Source organism: Melanaphis sacchari, unplaced genomic scaffold (assembly GCF_002803265.2).
Source record: "Melanaphis sacchari strain LSU unplaced genomic scaffold, SCAv2.0 Contig0_pilon_pilon, whole genome shotgun sequence".
NCBI lineage: Eukaryota > Metazoa > Arthropoda > Insecta > Hemiptera > Aphididae > Melanaphis > Melanaphis sacchari.
In genome coordinates, this window is record NW_020270366.1 from 1,007,299 (window position 1) to 1,023,961 (window position 16,663).

At 22.6% G+C, this 16,663-nt stretch overlaps 1 protein-coding gene across 2 annotated transcripts in view; it reads right to left on the bottom strand.

Moving 5' to 3' along the window:
• The window catches only part of LOC112594895, a 34,970-nt gene extending 25,224 nt beyond the window's left edge, over positions 1-9,746 (bottom strand). For both annotated transcript variants that reach the window (XM_025339925.1, XM_025339910.1), the window contains exon 1: positions 9,246-9,746. The gene's annotated coding sequence lies outside the window, so the exon portion shown is untranslated. The remainder of the gene's footprint in view (positions 1-9,245) is intronic.
• Between the last annotated feature and the right edge of the window lie 6,917 nt (positions 9,747-16,663).

The following is a 16,663-nucleotide window of genomic DNA, read 5'->3' on the forward strand; positions in this document are numbered from 1 at the left end:
GAAAATGAAGGCTAATAAACTTTTTTTATAAAAATAAAACATGTCAGTATCTAGATTTATTATAAAAAAATTAGTAGGCACTATAAGTTCAATGTATTTATGCCTATCTAATCATTTAATGTATTCATACACTATTCATTATAAATAAAGAAATAATAAGTATGTTAATTTATACATAATATTGAACTCTATTGTCAATATCTCATCATTTTTAGTTTTATGTAAATAATTATACAATAAACAGGTATTGGTATTAACTTGTAATGTTCTTAAATGGATTTATTTAATATATTTGAGCACTAATACCCGCGGTATCACTTGGTTTAAGCAGCAATGTAAGAAAATAAAATTACAAGGATTTAAATTAGCCTATTCATATTATCTACAGGCCTTATTACAATACAGATAAGTGTTAAATTGTAATGATTTGTTTATACGCACTATCGACAAGATAAGATAATTCATTTTTAAGCAGGAGGTACCTATATAATAATATGTAATTGGAGCAAGGTATTTTATGGTGATCAGCAATTATGGACGTTCGTATATAAAATGCATAACTTTAGCTATTAAATATAACTATGCTATTATTCATTTAGTATATTTTAATAATATAATCATAACTTATTAAATATTAAAAATATTGTCTAGGTTAGAGTGTCATGCATAAACAACATAAAAGACTAATCTATATAATAAAATAAGATAATCGTAATTGTATGGATATTTTAATATTACTAATTAAATAATTAAAAAGACGATTATTTAAATTTAGTTTAAACATTGTTATTTTATTTGGTAGATATTTAAAAAAAATATATATTCTTACAGTTCTCAAAAACATTTTCAAAAAGTTAAAAGCAAACATTTATGGCTATAAATTGTATTTATTGACTTTTTTTGTACCTATGTAAATATCGAAGAAAGTATTTACAATAACTTGTATAAACACGATTTATTTAAAAATGTTAAATTTTAAATTATCATCAAACCGGTTTATAAGAAGAAAAATGGTTTTTTTCATTGATAAATATGCTATCATTATAAATTCAAAATGAAGAGTATATTTTTAGGTCTATTATTATTACTCCTTAACATATATATATATATATATATATATATATATATATATAAACTTTTATAAAACATAAGTTACTCATTTGGCATTCAATTCGATTTACAAATCATCAAAATTTTCAAAAAAAATTTACACTCAAAAATCTACAGTAGAAAAACGACTGTATTTATTGTTAAAAAAAATTGGTCCTACCAAAAGACACATTTCTTAGATGCCATATAAAATCGTAATGTTAAAAAATATGAATAAACCTACTTTAAAATTTCTAATTATTAAATAACAAAAAGTATGATAAGCATATTAGGTGAATTATCAAGTAAATTAAGTTAATATAAAATTATATTAATCATGTCACATAGACTGATTTAGGTACCTACATCATCAAACTATTGCAGAATCAATATTTAGCATACGATAGTTTAAAAAAAAGTTATTGATGAATGATGATGACTAATAAATATTGACACTAAATTTGGCATGCTATATACAATACATAAATTCATAAAAAAAGTGTAATATAAAAACTAAGTATCGACCTTGCAAAACTGACTTAATACAGTCATTAGCCTCACAATCTATACTTTTACTTTCATTTTATAACTATCTTTGTTTGGGATATTAAATAAACATTTACTTCAACATCCGGATAGGTTTAAAGTTAATCATACGTTAGGTGGATTTACTTTTTATTACCTGCTACAGGAACTAACCATACAAATCGTAAAACGTGATTCACAAACCGTTATGCGTCAATATTAAGATAGGTATTAAGAATTTATAATCTGAGATTTGTCATAATTCGTCATTATCTTATGGCTACTGAATCACTGTATTTTTTTTTTTTTTTTATATAGCAACTTATAGATAAATAATTATTCAACGCGATACATGTATAAAAAAAATTATTTTCAAAAATATATAATAATTAATAAATATAATGTATGTAGATAAACAGGAATTAAAAAAATATAAAATATTATATAGCTTGTGTAAAATTTTAGTTTTTAAATAGGAAAAATGCAAATGATTATTTTTATGTTTAATTAATTTAATTTATATAAATAACTGATTATTATCATCTAGGTTTAATGAATTTCTACAATTATGTAAAATATATATGATGTATTAATTTATATATTATGTCTTTATAGTACCTACATTGATTATCAAACATTTTGACAGTTTATTAATTAAATATAATATGTATATATATATATATATATATTATGTTTATTCTACATGATGATTTTCAAACTTACTACCTATTTGTTTTTATATGTAAAATAAATTTAACGAAATTGTATTTTATACACTCGTTGTACCTTATTTATATTTTGTATGATCGAGAATAAAATAACTTTATTTTTCATATTCGTATACAGTGTATTATGTTTTGTGATGGCTTTTTCAATTACTTAATGCATAAAATCTAAAAGAAAAATATAAATAAATCATGAAATCTATAAGTACTTAGCAGATACACCACTACATTTATATTTTTAGTGTCTTAACATTTACGTGTAGGAAAATTTGGCATTGAATATAGCTTGTAAAAACTGTACATTATACCAGTATACTCAATGATTATATAGTATTATATTAATGCCTATTTTTTTTTCTTTGATGATTTGTAATTTACATTATTAATTTAACTGTAAATGGTTAACAGCAGCTAATGATTTTTTTTATTTTTTATTGAAAAGGTTGTTGCGTCTTAAATAAAATCCGGTGTTCAAACAAGTAGTTTCTAAATTATTCCTAAACAATATTATTTAAAAACCATAAGATTTTAATAATTTATATTATAATTTAGCCACTATATCTTTAAATCTGTTATCACGAGTATAATAATTCCCAAAATAGTATATAAATTTCAATAATTCAGAAACTAATTCTTTGAATTTCAATTTATATACGTAGATAAAAATTAAAAATATAATTCATTTAACAATAATTTACAAGTAAAAAATGTGATTCTCATTTGAAAAACAGAAGTTTGGACCATTACATACATTAAAATTGCAAAAAAAAATACAAAACACTAGTTAATAGATAAACTTAAAAATTATAAAAATCAGAAGGTGAATAAACTCATTTTTAAATAAAATATAGGGGTGAACTTGCTTGGTAAATCATTATCTGTTTATTAAGTATTTATTTTTTTTAATATACATAATTGCATAATATTTCATTATGATTTGTAAAGGTGAACTTATTATTTGAAATAATAGATATATAAATACATGATACTGCTTTTGATTTATTTGGAATAACTAATTAGGATTTAGGAAAATTCGTTCATTTTTATAACATTGGGTATGTGAAGTTATTAATTGAATCTATTATGACCCTCATAAAACATTTGAAATAAATCAACCTTGTTTCTAATTTACCTGGTACCTACGCATATGACAAGTAACGATAAATAAATGGTTGTAAAAAAGGCATAATCGGTATCCAACGGCGACAGTACAGTATACATATTGAAATGCCCTTGGTGTTTTGTTATCAAAATTAGTGAAAAAAGTATGCAAGTTATGAATGAATATACATTTATATAATAATCTAAATTTATGTGTAGATATATTGACTTATTATAACACTATAATAATGTAGAAGTATATAATCTTTAATTTTATTATGTAAACGATTATTTACTGATAATATGTATATTAATAAAATAATAACTAACTCTACGTTTTTGTATTTCTCAATTTGAAAAAAATATATTATGTTCATAAAAAGGTAAGGTAGGTAGTCAAAGTAAGTAATAATTCAAACAATTTTATATTAAAAAAGTTCTATGCATATAGAAAAAAAAAACGTTTAAGATAACTTAAAATATATTTAATGTAAAATACTATTATTACTATCGCATTTTGCCCCAAGATAAAAATAATTTTATAACTTAAAAAACTTTCTATTTATTAGTTTAATAAATTTATTTAAAGCCAAATTGCCGGAGATTCAATAAAAGAATAATATTTTATTTGTATTATTATTATTCATTGATAGTAGATCGTAATAATAATAGTCCTTTATTTTTCTAGCTTATTTTGATTTGAGAGGGAGAAGTATGTATTTTTATATGGAATTTTTTTTGAATATGTGAAACACAAAATATAATAATTAATTAAAATTATGTATTTTTTTTTTTTTTACTTAATATTAATTAATAATATAATACTTATGTACAATTTTTTCTTATTAAAATTTAGTTTTAATTTATAGGCATTATTTTAAAGTTTAAAAATGTGTATAATATAATTACAAAGGTATATTTTGTTTTTTTAAATTAAAAATGACGAGAAATTATTGACAGTTTTGTAATCTTTTTTTGTTAAACTAATTACTTTAAAGTTATTTTAAAACTGAAATACTAAATTTAATAAAAATAGAATATATTCATTTAACGTTTTATTATTAAGCATATACAATTGAAATGGTTAGTATCTAAGCAGTATGTATTCATTAGTTACGTTCTCCAAATATAATACCTGATTATCTATATTGGTATTCCAAGGTTAATACAATTAGATCTAGAAAACCTACGTACAGTACAATTAGGATTGTCTATGAGATTATTAAACTTCCGTAAGTTTTTTTAAATGTAAATTGAAGCTGATTTAATATGAATTTCAATTATAATATTTTTACATCCTAGTCATTATTAAAAAAAAAAAATGAACTAAATAATATATTTATATATATTTGAGCCAGATTCATGAATTTTAAGGGTATATTTTATGATATCCAAAATAATAAAATAATGTAGGTTTATTTTATCTTTAGTTACTGTGTTTCGCCTTTGTTAGAACTTAGAGAATGTCACTTATGTACATATATTTTTTATTAATTTTTTGTAACTAGAAAACAATAAAATTTTAGGGGTTGAGAGATAAGACTGTATAATAAATCAATGTATGGATATATACAGAAATAATGGTACATATTTTAAAGATATGAATCAACCAAACATTTATTTCTAGGTTAAGCAGTTTCGAGTCTCAATGTACAAATTGTTTTCTTTGGATGAATTGTTCAATTAAGCAGCATCTTGCTCTTGTTTATTTAATTTTAATAAATAAAAATAATTATTTTAGCACCTGGTATCATGAATTTGTGATAAAAAAAAAAAATATATTGTAATTTTTATCACAGCTTTACTAAATCTATGCACGAATAAGTATTTATAAGGTTGGTATAGTATACTAGGTAAAATCAAAACCTAATCTAACTGTATTGATAATTTACGTGTTATGTATCCGTCCGCTGCAAATTTTGTAACTGGATAATATCAACAATACAGTTTCTAATTTATAAAAAGATTGATATTTTTAGCTTACACTATAGAGTATAGATTATAGCTGATCTGTTGATGTAATGTATATTAATACCCAAATAAATTGTTTTAGTGGACAAAATTTTGGTGTTCGAGAGTATCAGTTATTCTTAGGTTTCGCTGTATATAATTCACTACTAATTCGTAATCCTACTATATTTTAGTTTTATTATTTCATGAATCGTTATTTATTATTGATACGATTGGTTTCTTATAGGAATATATTAGTGTCTTAATTATTCGACAGTAACATTTTTTTAAACATATTATTAAATTTAATGTTAATTATTGGCTAGAATTAATTTTATACATATAAATTACGTGGCCATGTAGGTATAAAGAATATAGCTTATTAAATATACAATTTTTTTCTTGGGTTATACTATAACTGTTTTAAGTATAGTGCGTAATTTATACGATCATATTTTTATAGCTATGTGTATAACGTAAAATTTTGTAGTTTTAAAGTCTTAAATTTAAAGTTTGAGCTTTTCAATATAATATTTAACGGTATTAAATTTTACACTAATAAGCATACTACATAATATACAATAAGTAATAACTAATATTTAGGAGCAAATATGTAAAAAAAAATATTATCTATGTTATTTATTTTGTTACTATTTCTTTAGTTAGTATATTAAAATTATAATTTATTATGAACTTAACTTAGGACTAAATATTCAACTGTTATATGTATGAAGTATGCATCATAATATTTATGTTTAAAGTCTAAGGTTTTCACAATTTCTGTTTTTAAAATTACTAAATATGGATTTATTTAAATGAATAACATTAAATGATATATTTGAATAATTTGTTTAAAAAGTGATATAATATTATACATTATAAGTATGATTTTTAATTGAATAAAATTGTACAAGTTTATAATATTGCCTTGTTATTATTATTTTATGCATATGTTTTTTAAGATAACAATATACAATAGTTTGGAATTTTAAAAAAACAAACAAAACATGCATACTAGAACCTATACAATGTGTCTACCAGCTGCAAGAGTATACATTATAGTACTCGTATAATAGCACTTATAGTAGTAGGTATTTTATAAAACAGATAAAATAATCATGTATTTTTTTTCTTTTAATTTTAGAATAATACTATACATTATCATATCAATAGTCATAATGAATAAGGTATATGCATGTTCATAATTTTGACAAACACATAAGTGCACAACACGGATTACTCATTAAATACCAAATAAACAAATATTTTCCCAACTAAATGCATCTTTTCATTGAATTTTGTCTATTTAATATAATATACTGCAAGTATTAACCAAAAAACAACTATGTTTGATAATTGTGGATAAAACGACACGTTTAATGAATGATGCGTGTAAAATGTGTGATTGTGGATTATATCGAAAAAATTTAAAACCGTTTTTTATTAAATTTGTTTATTCTTTTTTTTTTCATAATTATTGACGTGCACAGATTTAAGACAGATGCATCGAATGTTAAATTGTTCAATATTATATTGATTTAATTTTGGATTCTGTGCGTTTTTTATACTCAACTTATTTTTTAATTAAAATATTACTTAAAATGTTTCAAAAAACTGTACTTTAATGAGATAATTTTGTTTCTACTTTATTAGTTATATTGGATGTGTAAAAAACTTACTAAGTACATACAATTTTAAGCTTATACTCATTTCTAACAAAATACTTTTTTGTTTTTGTTTGATTTCATTTTTTTTAATTTTAATTAAAAATGTAGAAAATATTTAATATTGCAAGAAATCTAAAAATTCCTTAAGTAATAGTTATTACTAATATATTATTTACATTATTTTATATGTATATAATTTACTAGGCCTGAATCAAATACATTGTGTTTATAACTGCTAATAATCTATTTTTATTGTAAAAAAAATAATTACTTTTATTTGCTTTTTTTTTTTATTAAAATTACACTTAGTAGCTATAACACCAAAAAACCTGACAAAAATTAAATTGAGAAATTTTTTTAGGTTTGGTGGATACTATAATACAATAAAGTTGTTAGTTATGTTTTAAGAGTTTAAACTGTTTACAGTTATGTATCTATATATAAACTCAGTATTATTGCAACGTCTACACATTTTAATTTGTGAATAATAATAATATGAACTTTTAAAATGAATTTGTTTTTTTATTTTTTCGAATTATATGGTTAATAATTATACGATTTTCAACAATCATGTAATGTTTAACAGTAGACGTAGAATTATTATTTAATAAACTTGATTAAATCATATTTATAAAATTATTATTTAAGGAAGGATGGAAGAATAGAGTTTTTAATATTGGAATCAATTCTATGTGGTATATCGTATACACAATATTTGCATAAGATTTTCTTAATATGCATTGATAAAGTATTTAATACATGATTTATAATATTTATATTTAATATACAAATCCTTGGTTCTTCAGTTTTAGGTATTGAGTTAGTTAATTACATAAAAAAAAATAATAAACCTAGTTATAATTATCAGATATGCATGTATACAATTATTAATATATAACATAATTGGGTTGTAGGTATATTTTCATGAAGTGTATATATTTCAATAATAATTGGTATTTCAATTTTATAAAAAAATTTCAAAAATTCATTCTGATAAGTACCCGTCTAGTTACTTACTAAAAGTTTAATTTAAATAATTAATTTTCAAAATTAACATTTAATATTTGTACGTGCCTTAAAATATCTAGTATAATATATGTTTCTAAATTAAAAAAGAAATTAGTTTCTTTTAATTCATATAGTAATTATTATATCAAAAGTATATCATTATTTTGTTTGAATAGAAAAAATAAAATAATTTAACTACCAACTTGTATATTGTATATACTATTATATAATTCATTGTCAGTACTATCGTTGAGTATACAGTGTAAAGTTATATACAGTATGACGTGAATTTGTATATAAAATGTAACATTATCTATATGGAATATAATAATAATACTTAAGTACTGAAACAAATAATAATTTAAATAAAAACAAACATCATAATTCAATCTAAGTGTCTACAAACTTATTATTATTTTCTATATTTTGGATCATACATTGCATATAATATTTACAAATATTACTTGTACCATAATTTATATATTATAGCAATAAAGCAATGTTTGTACATTGAATTTGTATTTACAAACAATTAATTGTTTTTATAATATGTTTAAATTGTTTTCCATTTTAGTTATTACATCATATTATACGCTGTACGTAGAGTAATCAGAATAGGCACGTCATATATATGTTCAAAAATTAATTTAAGGATAAATGTTTATTGGTACGTCTATGTAAATATTGTATAGTACGACATGATTGTATAGTAGTAGCCAGTAGGTAACATATATATTATATTTGAAGATAATACATATTATAAGCAAAGTCCTTTGAAGATAAAGGAGACGAAGGGGAGATGTAATGTATATCATATCTTTGTTTATTAAAAAGTTAACTTTAAAAAAATATATGTATGCATAAATTATACTTTTCTAAAATAATTTAACTACATTTTCTTCAATGATTAAACTATATTATGCTATTTTTTTTTTTTTTTTTTTTTTTTTTTTGTTAATAACAACACCTGATTTAATAAATATAGTGAAAACAAATTAAAATATTTAATAATAATAGTGACAGGTGTACACTATTATATAGATTGATGAGGTTTCGGAGAAACAATATCAAATACCGTAGTTACACAATTATGCGACACTTCCGGAAGATATACGTCATAAAACGATTGTACGTATATGTAATGTCACAAAGAAATATCATACAGCAATAAAACCCTTACCTCGGCTAAACTTGAACTCGTGTGACAGGTGTGTGTGTGTAGTCGTCTATTTATTTAAAGACGATGGCGAATCTCGTTATTTTGGAAAATCGAAGCAGTTTCGCATGTAGTCTCGGTGACGTTTTCATAATCCTAACGGACATCCGGCTAAATACTAGAAGACGAACTACGCATAAACAACATATGATTTATTTTTACTTATAAATGTTTTCAGAGTTATTCGAGATTGGAAATTCGGTAATCCAGTCGATAGTTATATTCGACGTAGTATATATACATATATTATTGTCGTCACTATTTTCTAGATCTAGCTATGGCATGGAAAATATCGTGAAAAATTCGTCAAAATAGGTTTAATAAAACGATATATGAAAAACAAAAAACACAAATTTAACGCGTTGTTGTAAATTATACTATTCTCATGAAAAAATATAATTTCACACGTTCGCAAGACCGACGTCGGTCTGCCTGTCACTGTAATAAGAACCTAACACCGGTGAGTTTGACGCCGGACTACCAGCGTGGTAAAGCGTGGTATTAGTGCGACGCAGCCGCCCCGCTATCACCTGCCACCGCCGCTGGAGCTGCCGTGGTTGACGACGGCGCGATAACGCGGTAATGGTATAGTATTTAGGTACGGTATAATCGTAGATCGCGGCGTCGACTCGTCACGACAATAATATATAGACATGATTATAAAATCTATTGACGACGGCGTTATTATACGTATCATTGTTTTTTTCGTACTGTGTATAATTTACTCATAACATGGTATACCCGGCTACCGTTTGTTGAGATGGTTACGAAGTAGACCGTAGATATAGTCAGTGCAGAATCTAAGACTTGGCAAGCCAGGGTATAAACTACTAACATAGAAGATCTCTTAAAAAAAACTATTTATAAGTTATTCGATACATTAATAATTAGTACAGGTATTCAGAGAATGTTACCCAACCAATTAATAAGTGCTAAATATCGATAATTTTTGCAAAAGATTTAGAAATAAAATAAAATTGGTGAAACTCAAAAGCGCAAAACGAATTTGCGCTTTTGTACCTTGGTAGTGAAATAAAAGCGCAAAAATAAATATTTTATTCGTCACACTATAAGTTTCATTTTAAAACTATTAATTATTATGAAAATTAAATTATTTATTTTAATTAAATATATAGTATTTTTACAATTTAAAAATACATCAACAATAATTGAGTTCAGTTGAAGTTAAGTATTATCGTATCATATTAATTGTAACGACAATATTACGACGAAAGTTGACAACCATTTAAGATAATTCTACATTATATTAATACAGTATAAAGTATAAACTTATATCTAACTTATAAAATACACTTTATTTTGTAGAATTTTTTTGCGCATATGGAATTAAGCAATAATTATTGTATAAATAAATAATGTACAAATACATTTTTTATAAAATACTTTTTAATAGCGATTTATAATTAACATGTTATTAAAATCATCATATTCCACAAAATGACAATAAAATCGCATGCTCACACTATAATCTACGTTTTACGTATATTATATAACAATCTGTCTAAATGCGAGCGTCCTTAAACTTGACCTGCTGGTTATCGGTAATTTTTAATTTTCTGAATTTTTATTAGCATTCTCGTCTCGAGGTTCAGTAGACACTAGACTGGGACAATTGCTTGAGTTATTATCTCCCTTCCCCTAAAAATATGACGTCATTTTTCCGAGTATAACTTTTCGCTGACACGAGTAATATTACATTCGTGGTCTGTGTAACAAGTGATGATACAAAAATTACTATGGCGGTACAGACGGTCATATTCTCGGCGGCCCTTAACTACCTTTCAAAGTTAATTAATGGTTGGTGTAAGGTACGAATCATTAAAAATAGTGAATTACTAGTTGGTATAACCGTAATTTCCAAGAAATCATAAATGCAATAAAATCGTTTATAATATACATAATAATTTTGTACTTACAGATCAACAAATCATTTATATCTATAGTCATCTGTATAATATATTTTCTAGGCTTCTTCTGCTGCTACTTTTACAAAAACGTATCAAAATTTATATGATTTGGATTTTGTACTTCAACTAAAAACATTTCATAGTTTTTAGTAACCACTTTCATACTTAAGCTTAAATATACTTAGATAATTAATGTTTATATTGCCCGTACAATAATTGTTGTTTTACTCTGTCAGTTATATGTAGATTTTATTCGTAATGCTATTTAGTGTTTAAACACGTTTGTTGTTATCACATTATTACATAATTAAAATGGTAATTTATACAATTAAACTTGCATGTTCAATACACGATTCAGGCGTTTTTCCTATTTTGGACGAAAAAATACTCGTTTGTGCATTTGAAATATTCAGTTGATATATATATATATGTGTGTATGTAATAAACACATATAGTTATAACTTATATTGTGTATCTATAACTCTCGATACATCATATATATATTATATAAAGGTAAATATATTATTGTATTAATACTTAATTGACATATTATTAAATCATTATCAATTATAGGTATTATGCCAGCGGTCCAGTATTATTATATAGCATTAATATTATATAGCCATAAGTGCATAACAGTCGTTGTTTTTATATAGTTGAAAACTGGCATCTAATGTCTTATAAGTATTATTTTTATAAATACGGCTAATGTTACATACACAATGAGTATTTGTAAAACATAAATGTTGTTTTATTATATATATATATATATATATATAACGTCACGTTCTATTCGATTTTCTAGCTAAATTATTAGTTTATTTCACAAAACGTATGACTGGTTATGTTAACAATTAAACCTGTTATAAAATTTGTTTTAAATACTAATAATTTAAGTGTAAGAAGCATTTTTATTATTTACTTGTATGCCCGCCAAAGCCACTAATTATATATATTTTATACATCATTATCATATAATATATAGTATGTTAAATATTTTCGTTCTCTGTCTGTACAATTACAAAAAATGTTTGAATTCTTAGTTAAAATAAATCTATTATTCAACTTGAATAATAATTTTACTTAAACTTGGTAATTTTTAGATTCTTAAAAAATACGAAATCAATACAGTTTATATTTATATTTTCAATTAAGGTACACCAAAAAATGCTTAAGGCTGTGAGTAATATGCATGGTAATTGATAATAAGTACTATACATAGAAAAAAGTCGTGTTGAGATTTTTTGATTTAATGTAATATTTTTTCTTACTTAATTTATCAGAAGATAAACGTTATATCATTTCCATTTATTTTTTTTCCATCCCTAATTATCATATATACCTGTTCAGTTGTTCTATACATATTTGTAAATACTACTTTAATACTTATTTAAAGTCAAAAAAAATAAATAAATAGGTTACATTTAATTAGAGTAAAAATTATTTTTAAGGACATAATGCCACAATATTAAGACAAAAAGTTACATATTATTTTATAAATTTTAACCTAAAATATACTTAAATCCACTCATATTAGGAATTACATTATAATAATTAATTATGATTTTAAATTTAAAATAAAATTAATATATTTAAAATTTTATATAATGACTTCATTAGTCATTATATAATTATTATATATCATTGGCTTTTAATATCTATAGCTGTATTATTATTTTATGCATCAAAAAATAAATATATATATATATATATATATATATGTTTATATCAAATTGAGGAAAATAAAATAAATGTAATTTTGTCCTTGCTCATCACGATAACTGACCTCGTAGATCGATCTTATACTTTTAAATTGACTTATAGGTATTATCAAGTATTATTGTCAACACTCGGTGTAAAACCTTGTCTACTTTATCCACAAACTTGATTAGATTTTTTTATTGTAATAATAGTAGAAATATTAATTTTTATAAAGACTGTTAATGGTCATAATTAAAATAATGTAAATTCATAACAAACCCAATTTTAATACAAAGTTTATTTTAAAATGTACCATAGACATTTATAAATTTGATACGATTGTCGGTAAGTAGATTTTAATAATAGCGAATCATTGTTGCAAAAATTCTAAAAAGATATAAGCAGTATAGATACGTACCACATTTAATATTTACCTACAGTAAAATATTTTTTTTGTTACTTTTTATTTTGTTTAATTTTTAATTTAATCGTATAAAAATATACAATATATATTATACATACATATTTCGATTGCTGATATGGGTTTTCGACGTTAATATAAGCTAATATGAATAAAAAAAGATTGAATCCTTACTGGAAATTAATTTTTAAATTTTCCTCAAGATCATGAACAATAAAAACAAAAATATTTTAATATTTATGAGAAGTGAATTTTCAAATTAGATTATGTTTAATATTTATTATCTTAAAATTGAATAGCTTATATTTTATTTTATTATTGACCTGTATTTTGATATATAAGAATTCAAAACTATTCAAATATATTATTTTCGGTTAAAATTTGAATGAATATCGCTGTTTAATATTTAGCATCATTAAATTTTAAAAAACGATGCTTTGTTGTTATTTCAATAGTTATAAAAAGTATTTAACTTTAGATTTATATTTAAGGCGAATAGAAGTTGATTTTAAAATATAACTGTAAAAATCAACTTGGTATATGAGTTAATATCGTAAATATAAAAAGTACGCCCAGCTATTTCTGGTGGCAAATCATTATGTCTTCATGTATTTATATTACAGCACCAAGATCAGGCGTATACTAGGATATAAAATTATGGAATGGAATATTTATTAAAGCCTAAAAGCATATATTTAACATTATATGGACAATTATCAACATGTTTCACTAGTTAAAAAGTTTTGATAACTCTCCGCAGCATATATGTACCAAGTACGGTGGTATCCCTTCATCCAGCTAGTTTGTGACTCTTTGATCCTTAACCAAGTATTGCAAATATTTATACTCCTTAACATTAAAATTTAAAAATATTAATTTTATATTCAAGACTGATATTATAAAATTTTATGAGTCTAAAAATTAATATAAAAATAATAATAATACTATTAAAGTTCATAAGCATGTTTGAAATAATGTTAATAATTAATAGAAGACATTTTTATTTTTCTGTTAATTATAAAATTTAATATTTTGGTGTAGCTTAATCAAATGATTTTAATTATATAAGATGAAAGTGCAACAATGATATCAAATTAAATAAATGTTGATTTTGTCAAGTCTGATACAATTACCATTTTTAGTAAATTTAAAGTAATACGAGTTAAACAGTATTAAAATTTTTTGCCAAACATTCAGTTCTCTTCTTATTTAAGAAATTAATATAAAATACAAAATGAAATTAAATATTCTTAATAATATTTATTGGTACCATCAATGGTGTAGTATATTTTTTAATTACTTTACACTTATTAGTTATGAATAATTAAATAATTTAGATAATATCTACTAATTATACTATACATCTTATGAATCCAAGGTGTTCTAACACGTAGTAACTACCTTATAACATTTAGATTATTGTATTAATTCAAATTATATAAACTAAATAAAATATGGGTATTTACATAAATTTTTTATCTATATTGTGGTATAATAGCTTAATATATAAAAAGGAAATTCATTAAAATTAACTACATTCAATGCTCTAAAAAATTATGAAATAATATTTTACTAAAATATAAACATTTATAAATGTAATTTTTTATAAAGAATACTAAAATTTTAATAACTATAAATATAGGAGCTATTTGAATGAGCCATATACAACACTCTGAAATCTAGATAATGGGTTAAAAATATCATGCATTCTATAGATTCGCATTACTATATTTTTATTTATAGTAAGATAATACGTTACTCCCAGTAGTGTTTTAAAATGATATTTTTCAACACAGTAATGTACCTATATCACCTATCAGTTACGCCGTATAAAAGAAATCTTGATTCACTCATATAAATACAGAAAAGTGTAAGATATGTATTACGATTATAAATCTAAAGCAATAAAATACTATGAACTAAAAAGATTATTGATTAATAATTGCGGCTCTTTTATATCTAATTACAGTAATAACATCTCCAAAAAATAATATTTTAATAGTGTAATAATAATTTGAATAGTAACATGAGTATATGACAATAATAGTAATTAAATATGTTGTAATACTTTTATCTTTAAGATATAATGAAACAAAAATCAATATATTAGCTTATTGATATAGTTTTCAAACATTTTTTTAAAACATGTGTTTAAGATTTAGTTTGGTATGTTGTACATATTATGTAAATGTATAAATGTACAACACGTGAATTTACAAACATATGTAACCTATTACTGTTAATATGTCTTATATTTTATAATGCAGTACAAGTGTTTGTTACTTTTTAATTGTTTTGAACAAAATATATAATAATGTATACAATAATAATTGATGTATTGAGAACAATAATAACATTTTAAATTATGGACCCATTATGAATTATATAAACCAGACGCTGTTACAAATTTTACAGTGAGATTTAAAATATGCCATAAACCTATCATTGTAGTAAAAAATACGAAGGATCTATTGACAAAAAAATATAGAACAAATATATGATATACCAAATTATACATAAATCAATAATAAAATTTCAAAACAAATCAATGTATTAATAATAATTAGGGAATGGGTTTATATGTAATGAAAATACAAAAATATGTACATAAATATGGAAGTATAATTTATAAAATATGTGTGCTAAAATATTAAAGTATGTGGAAAAAAATTAATATTTTTATTATTATATAAGTACAATACATTTATGCAAAAAATACTTTGAATATAACTATAAAAGTATAAAAATTATGTGTTGCATTGAATAATTAGAATTTTTTTTAAATTATTGAATGTTAAATGTCACCGATTAGATCTCAAAATATTTTTAAAATGTCCCATATCGTTTCATCATCAACCAATGTAATTGGAGCATATTTGAAGCTTATAATATTTGAAGGCAATAATTCCAAATTTTCAGAAAGGTGTCTGTTAGTCATTATTTCATTGATTGATTTAAAATCAATATAGTCTGGATTTTTATCTGTAACAGCAAGAATTTTCTTTTTTACATCTCCAGCTATTTTTTCACTTACGAGTTTTAATTTTTTCTATTTCTGATTTGATAATTTGCATATCATTATTTAAGGACATAATTTTCGTTTCTAATTTTATAATTTTATGTGAAAAAAAAACTGTGTTGAAAATTAAATTATTTTTTTCAATGTTTTATTTTGCATAAAATTTTGATTTTTTCTAATAGCCAGTTAACCAAGTTTCTATATTTAATTTTGAAATAACTTCTTGTTATTTCAAAAAGTTCTCAAAATAATATTGAACAGTTACCAACAATGTGCCCTACTTAGTAAATACTGGCTCAGGTGGTAGAGCAAG